This window comes from Sinocyclocheilus rhinocerous, unplaced genomic scaffold (genome assembly GCF_001515625.1).
Source record: "Sinocyclocheilus rhinocerous isolate Xijiao unplaced genomic scaffold, SAMN03320098_v1.1 scaffold834, whole genome shotgun sequence".
Lineage (NCBI taxonomy): Eukaryota > Metazoa > Chordata > Actinopteri > Cypriniformes > Cyprinidae > Sinocyclocheilus > Sinocyclocheilus rhinocerous.
This window is the reverse complement of record NW_015645089.1, coordinates 742,469-749,512: the sequence shown is the minus strand read 5'-3', so window position 1 is coordinate 749,512 and position 7,044 is coordinate 742,469.

Genomic DNA, 7,044 nt, shown 5'->3' with positions numbered 1-7,044 from the left:
TATGAGGACACAAATTTGTATAATGACATGGGTATGAGGTATTACAAGGAGAAGGTGACTTATGAGGACATTACCCCCTGTCTCCATTTTTCAAAACGCTTATAAATCATACAGAGTGAGTTTTTTTTTGAGAAAAAAAAAATGCAAAAAGTTTCCTGTAAGGGGTAGGGTTAGGTGTAGGATTGGTGTAGGGCGATAGAAAATACAGTTTGTACAGTATAAAAACCATTACGCCTATAGCTAAGTAAACGTGTGTGTGTGTGTGTGTGTGTGTGTGTGTGTTGAGAACTTTAGTAAGGATCAGGTAACATACTGGAAGAATGTTTTTTTACAATTTTGAGAGAACCTTGCCAGAACGTTAGCCAAAGATGTGAGAACATTCCCTGTTAGCTGCATCTTACTGGGTTTGTTAACTTCTAAATCTTCTTCTTCTTCTAAAGCTTCTTACACTGCAGTTTCAACCATAGAGTTTCCGGCCAACTGGTAATGTTTTATTTACTTGTCAACACCAAATTTTCCTCATATTTGGCACTTGGCAAGTGTTAATTCTAGCTCCTGTGTGTGATCACAGTATGAAAAGGGTATGGTTGTGTTAGGTGAGAGTTCTTCTCCTGTGTTTATCAGCGCCAGCTGAGAGCAGTAATACACTCTGACAGCTAATTATCTCCTGTACTAGTCTCACAATACAGAGATACAATCCAGCCCTCACACACACACACACACACACACACACACACACTGAGAACTTTAGTAAGGATCAGGTAACATACTGGAAGAATGTTTTTTTACAATTTTGAGAGAACCTTGCCAGAACGTTAGCCAAAGATGTGAGAACATTCCCTGTTAGCTGCATCTTACTGGGTTTGTTAACTTCTAAATCTGCTTCTTACACTGCAGTTTCAACCATAGAGTTTCCGGCCAACTGGTAATGTTTTATTTACTTGTCAACACCAAATTTTCCTCATATTTGGCACTTGGCAAGTGTTAATTCTGGCTCCTGTGTGTGATCACAGTATGAAAAGGGTATGGTTGTGTTAGGTGAGAGTTCTTCTCCTGTGTTTATCAGCGCCAGCTGAGAGCAGTAATACACTCTGACAGCTAATTATCTCCTGTACTAGTCTCACAATACAGAGATACAATCCAGCCCTCACACACACACACACACACACACACACACACACACACACAAACACACAGTGCTCTCAGCACTTCAGGAAGGAAGTAATCGAAAGTCTCTTTTTCTTCAAATGTTTGTCTAGAGTCATTAATCAATTATTTAGTGTTTGGATTTGCCTCAAACATTGTGTGTTCTGACATGTGAACTATTAGTTACCGCTGCACAACCACAAATCACACTGTTTTACACTGAAATGTAGGTCGAAATGCAGGTGGCACTTAGTGTTTGACATTTAAGAAAAGTGACAGAGAGCAGGTGAGTCTGTTTACAGACAAAAAACCCATCACCTGACAGACTGGCAAATGTGCACTGCTTCAAGCTACCCTAACAAATGGCCTGTATGATTACCCAATAACTTTATGGAGAAATGAAAGTAATTACATATTACCATATCATAATTTTATTTTACCTGAGGTCCATTTATAACGATGACCAAGGCTTATTTGGGCCAAAATGATCATCATTATAAGTGATAATTGCTGCATGAAGACATCAATAACTGAGTTTCCATCAACTTATTATGCCAAATTTGAGATTTTGTATTAATTTTGTTTTTATTAATTGTATGTTTTTTTAATCTTTATAAAAATAAAGCTAACAGTTACAGAATAATACATTTCTCTTATGATTACCCTTATGATTTTTATGGAGAAAAAGGAATTACATAATACAATTTTTAAATTTTGTTTTAACTAAGGTCCATTTAAAAAGATGATTAAGGTTTATTTGGGCCAAAATTACCATTACAATCGGTATTAATAAATTTTTTAATTACCAAGCCCACCCTCTCTTACCCTTGCAATTACACTGTTGTTGTTGTTGTTGTTGTTTGTTTATATATTTTCTTTTTCTTTTTCTTTTTTTTATTATAACATTTTAATGTAATGTAATATAATTTGCTGATGTGCCTTTAAGACATCCATTGTAGGGTTTTCATTGACTTATTATTATGCCATATATTATAACAATGAATACAATGTTGGTTGGTCAGTGTAGTATGATTAATTTAGCCACTGTAATAAGCTCTTTTGAACTGGCCGTTCATCTATAGGTTCCTTTTATTTTCATGTGCGCCTCTGGTGAACCTAATTAAAAAAAAAATAAAAATAAATCCTTGTCTCTTCCATAGAGTGGGTTCAAGGTTAATCATATCTGCAAGCACAGGTAGATGTGACAGAGCCTAATATGAAATATTTACAGCATTAGACCTTGGCCTCTCTAAACACACCCACCCACCCACACACATATACGTATTTATTACTCTATATACTCTATATACTATACACACTGTATATACCTAAATGCCAGATCACGTCTCACTATGTTGTTTATAGAAGACAAATATTATTAATGTCAGAGTATTATTTTCTGAACCTTGTTTAACATGTTTAACAATAATAATAATAACAATAATAATAATACATCAACATCACCATTGGTGATATGTTTTAAGTCATAATTAAATTATGGCATACATGGAATGTATAATGATTTTATTAACAGCCTCAACTGGATGTAATTCAGGAATAAAGTAAAGTCTTTCTTTTTTAGTTAATAAACTGCTATTACATTGCTATGATTTTTTTCTGAAAATGGAAACTTATAAAACTATTTTTGATCAAAATGTATATATGTATATAAAATATAAATGTATATATTTTTTTAAAAGTTGCCTCAGACTTTTGCACTCGGTGAGCATCTCTGGCTAGATGTTATCATTGGATCGGTAGCAGCATCATACCAGTCTCAAAGCTTCTGGATATAATGGATCAATATCTTCATATCTCCGCTCACACCGGGACACACACGCGGTCGTGCCACACGTATGAGCAGTCATGTCTGTTAATGAATTGTGGTGTAGTGTCTGTTGTTTGTCACTGAGATGTGACTCACACACACTGCATTGAGAGCGCTTCGTTCTTATGTCCCCAGAGTTAATGGTGTCCCACTTCAGCGCGGCCCATCTGACACTGAACAGGACAAGGGTTTTACGCACAAAGGACAGGAAGAGAGAAGAACGGGAAGAGGTCAGAGAAACTGAAGGATGCATTCAAAAGACTAAATTACAGACTATATAATAAACAAGAATTAAAGGGCAGGTCAAAGTATTTGAAGCATGTCAACTTATTTTAGACTGAATGAATACGAGTAGCCAGATATGACGTCAAACTCCTTAAAGGAAGAGTCCACCCAAAAATGAAAATTCGCTGAAGCTTTACTCACCCTCAGGCCATCAAAGATGTAGATGAGTTTGTTTCTTCATCAGATTTGGAGAAATCTAACTGCAGTGAATGGGTGCCGTCAGAATGAGAGTCCAAACAGCTGATAAAAACATCACAGTAATCCACAAGTAATCCACACCACTCCAGTCCATCAGTTAACATCTTGAGAAGCCAAAAGCTACTTGTCTGTAAGAAAAAAAAATCCATCTTTAAGATGTTTTTAAATTATAACATTTTAATGTAATGTAATATAATTTGCTGATGTGCCTTTAAGACATCCATTGTAGGGTTTTCATTGACTTATTATTATGCCATATATTATAACAATGAATACAATGTTGGTTGGTCAGTGTAGTATGATTAATTTAGCCACTGTAATAAGCTCTTTTGAACTGGCCGTTCATCTATAGGTTCCTTTTATTTTCATGTGCGCCTCTGGTGAACCTAATTAAAAAAAAAATAAAAATAAATCCTTGTCTCTTCCATAGAGTGGGTTCAAGGTTAATCATATCTGCAAGCACAGGTAGATGTGACAGAGCCTAATATGAAATATTTACAGCATTAGACCTTGGCCTCTCTAAACACACCCACCCACCCACACACATATACGTATTTATTACTCTATATACTCTATATACTATACACACTGTATATACCTAAATGCCAGATCACGTCTCACTATGTTGTTTATAGAAGACAAATATTATTAATGTCAGAGTATTATTTTCTGAACCTTGTTTAACATGTTTAACAATAATAATAATAACAATAATAATAATAATAATAATAATAATAATAACAATAATAATAATACATCAACATCACCATTGGTGATATGTTTTAAGTCATAATTAAATTATGGCATACATGGAATGTATAATGATTTTATTAACAGCCTCAACTGGATGTAATTCAGGAATAAAGTAAAGTCTTTCTTTTTTAGTTAATAAACTGCTATTACATTGCTATGATTTTTTTCTGAAAATGGAAACTTATAAAACTATTTTTGATCAAAATGTATATATGTATATAAAATATAAATGTATATATTTTTTAAAAGTTGCCTCAGACTTTTGCACTCGGTGAGCATCTCTGGCTAGATGTTATCATTGGATCGGTAGCAGCATCATACCAGTCTCAAAGCTTCTGGATATAATGGATCAATATCTTCATATCTCCGCTCACACCGGGACACACACGCGGTCGTGCCACACGTATGAGCAGTCATGTCTGTTAATGAATTGTGGTGTAGTGTCTGTTGTTTGTCACTGAGATGTGACTCACACACACTGCATTGAGAGCGCTTCGTTCTTATGTCCCCAGAGTTAATGGTGTCCCACTTCAGCGCGGCCCATCTGACACTGAACAGGACAAGGGTTTTACGCACAAAGGACAGGAAGAGAGAAGAACGGGAAGAGGTCAGAGAAACTGAAGGATGCATTCAAAAGACTAAATTACAGACTATATAATAAACAAGAATTAAAGGGCAGGTCAAAGTATTTGAAGCATGTCAACTTATTTTAGACTGAATGAATACGAGTAGCCAGATATGACGTCAAACTCCTTAAAGGAAGAGTCCACCCAAAAATGAAAATTCGCTGAAGCTTTACTCACCCTCAGGCCATCAAAGATGTAGATGAGTTTGTTTCTTCATCAGATTTGGAGAAATCTAACTGCAGTGAATGGGTGCCGTCAGAATGAGAGTCCAAACAGCTGATAAAAACATCACAGTAATCCACAAGTAATCCACACCACTCCAGTCCATCAGTTAACATCTTGAGAAGCCAAAAGCTACTTGTCTGTAAGAAAAAAAAATCCATCTTTAAGATGTTTTTAACTTCAAACCTTTGCTTCCGGCTAAAATGCGAGGCCTTTCTGGAGTGACAAAGACATCTTGTCTGAATCAGGAGAGAAATATGCACAGATGACACAAGTGATTACAAGTGAAAACAGTCCAAAACAGTGTGGATGTGGATGGATTTTGATGTGAGAGAACAACAGGAGATGAACTTATTTCATGGAGGAAGCGTTATTATGGATTATGGACTCGTATTTTGGCCAGAAGCAACAGTTTAAAGTTAAAATGCCTTAATGATAGAGCAGCTCAGACAATCTGCTAAACTTCTCATTTTGTGTTCTATGGAAAATATCATATACCTTAACTTGTTAAATTATAACCCTTTAAGGAATGAAAATAAACTCTTTTGAATCAGAATTCAACCAGTGCTTGTGTCAGACAGTGGATCATCTCCTACTGGTTGTTCCAGTTGAACTTGTCTGAATCAGGAGAGAAATATGCACAGATGACACAAGTGATTACAAGTGAAAACAGTCCAAAACAGTGTGGATGTGGATGGATTTTGATGTGAGAGAACAACAGGAGATGAACTTATTTCATGGAGGAAGCGTTATTATGGATTATGGACTCGTATTTTGGCCAGAAGCAACAGTTTAAAGTTAAAATGCCTTAATGATAGAGCAGCTCAGACAATCTGCTAAACTTCTCATTTTGTGTTCTATGGAAAATATCATATACCTTAACTTGTTAAATTATAACCCTTTAAGGAATGAAAATAAACTCTTTTGAATCAGAATTCAACCAGTGCTTGTGTCAGACAGTGGATCATCTCCTACTGGTTGTTCCAGTTGAACTTTGTCACTTTGCCAGTGGTTGCTGTCACTCATGTCGCCTCAGATTGCCAACTGAATGACTACCGGTCACTTTGTCGCTACAAAAATGCCCCTTTACAAGGTCAGGCAGCCTCCAGCCACAAACCAGTAGGGCGGAGGTGGATCAAAGTGCAACATTTCTTTGCTCTTCTGGAGCGAGAGAGAAAGAGCGAGACGGCCTCCACTCCACAGCACACACACACAGAGACTGCATATGTTCATTCACATAATATATACACAAATGCACAGCACTGCACTTATGATCACTCAACAACATGGAGCAGTTACAGCTGATGCTTTTCAAGAAGGGAAGCACAGATGCAACTTATAAATGCCAAATTTGTCCTCAGATCTGTTTATTTGTCATTTCGGTGTCTGCAGTGCTTCCTTCAAAAGCTGCTTTTTAACCCTACGAAGCCTAGAGTGTATAATATTTGATATGCAAATTTATAAGGCCTCTAAATGATCAACTTGATTACTACTATATTTCTTCTTTCATCTGATTGATAGTTTACACTTTTTAAGTAAAAGTCCTATTACTAGAATTAAATAAATCAAATTAATTAAGTAAAACATCCATCTTGTGGTTGACGTGTCTTTTTTATGTGAAATTTTTGCAGATTTTATGGTTAAGAATGACTTTTATAGTGTTAGTAATATATTTCAAAATGTACACTTACTGGACTCAAGAAACAAAGGTTTACTCTATTATTATTATTATTAATATTATTATTATTATTATTATTATTATTAACAACTGTTAAAATGTGAGCTTTAAATATCACCATCAGGCTTTTGAGGAATGCTTATTTGTTCATCTCTCAGTCATCATTGTACTGCATTTGCATTATATTGTTTTGAAACTACAGAGCTTTGATAATCAAACATTTACAACAGCATTTAAATATGATCTTACTAAGACATTTTGTGTGTGTGTGTGTGTGTGTGTGTGTGTGTGTGTGTGTGTGTGTGAAG